This window comes from Entamoeba invadens, assembly GCF_000330505.1.
Source record: "Entamoeba invadens IP1 unplaced genomic scaffold scaff_1105074725991, whole genome shotgun sequence".
In the NCBI taxonomy this organism is placed as follows: Eukaryota; Evosea; order Mastigamoebida; family Endamoebidae; genus Entamoeba; species Entamoeba invadens.
In genome coordinates, this window is record NW_004440432.1 from 266,634 (window position 1) to 268,495 (window position 1,862).

Consider the following 1,862-nt stretch of genomic DNA (forward strand, 5'->3'; position numbering starts at 1 on the left):
TTTTTAATTAAATTTTATAATAATATATTAGTGTAGTAAACGCAGTGTCTGTTAGTCTTATATCGTTTGGATTAACAAACCAAATTATCATCTTTGCAGTCTGCCTCATCATCATTTTCCTTATCTTCAGAGCAATTTATATCAAGTTTTTTTGTCATTGTTGTTTTTGTGCTTTATTTTGTCTTCATAAACACATGAGTTCAAGTCTAAGTTGTCACTGTCGTGGTTTTGATGATGTTAAACATAATAAACAAACTGTTTGACCTTGCAATGAACGAGATAATTTGATATTGTCGCTTTTGGAGATCTCATTATAAACCCTTATAATTGGTAAAAAAAGAACTTACATTTTTCTAGATCATGTTTGCGATAAAACAATACCAAGTATGTAAATTATGATTATTAGTAAAGTTAGAGCATTATGTAATTATTTTGCTTGGATATTGTCAAATAAAAAATAATTTTGTTTTTAAATGTTTAATCTATTGTCAATCTATGATTTATATTATAATTAATGACATTGCAAAAGATAAAATAAAATTGTATTAAATAATATATTAACTATTTATTATTATAATTTAACCATTTCTGCACCTAAAATTTACTAATAAAATTAATAAATTTACTATTAAATAATTATAAAAACCATAATTATCATTTTACTTATGCTCAAATCCGAATAGAATGAACATGAATCGATTCATTTGACACAACGTATCGAAGCCGTGGTTGTAGTTGTGTATCTCTTTTGAACTATATGAGTGTTGAGTAGTTTTCATTACTTTTCAGACCCACCATTTGATCAATTTTTGAAACAAATTATAGTATAAATTATAATAAATTTATTAATGTTTTTAGTTATTTTGTTCTTCTTTATAAAAGTATGTGCTTAAATCCCAAAATGTTACATATATTTACTGTAATAAAATGAACAATATAGTCCATCAAATAGTGATAAAGTTGTTGATAATCATTTTTTATAATTAGTGGATGAAGGTATAAGAACCCCTCTAAAATAAATAACACATCAACTTTCACTTTGGAACCATGTCTTCTTAATAACTTATTGGGTTGATAACAGTCATTATCTCCATGATGTTTTCAACATTTTTTTATTGAAATGCACTTTTGGGCAATCATTTTTGCTGGCGGGAAAAACCGCTTCACTACCATTTACTTGTTTTATTGTATAGAAAAATAACGTTTTTGACATTTTGCCGAGTTTTAAAATAAAAAATAATACGGTGGCAAAAAACCGCTTTAGATCTTTTTTGTCTTTTCTAAACCAAATTCTTATTGTTTTATGAAGAAAACTTATCCAATAACCAAATATTGCCCTTTTAAATTGTGAAAAAATAGTGTGTTTTTTCTCGGCATACAAATATTTTTTAACCAAATGTATTGAATAACATACAAAAACACATAATAAACTTGAATTTATTCACCATACAGAAATGATTGCCGCACTTTCTGATTATCCACATTATCCTCCCAGTCTTTTTTAACATTTTTCTGCACTGCTGGAAAAACCGTTTTACTACCATTTAATGTTAAAATTACACATAATTATAACCAAAGTTTCAATTTGCCTCAAATAACTGAGGTTTTGGTGAAAAAAGCAAAAAACACGAGAAATTCTAACAGACATGTGCAGCGCCCTTTTACCGCTTCTGATAATTTACACAAAAATATCCGTCTTACATTGTTTTTATAGACCAATATTAATAAATTGCTTCGTTTATTTTATAAAAAGTTTCAAAAAAGCAAGTACAACGAAATAACGAGTCATTTATCGCTTGCTTGACAAGCACTTGAAAAACCGCTGGGAATGGATGCACTCACGTTCAGTTGGTGAGTAAGTC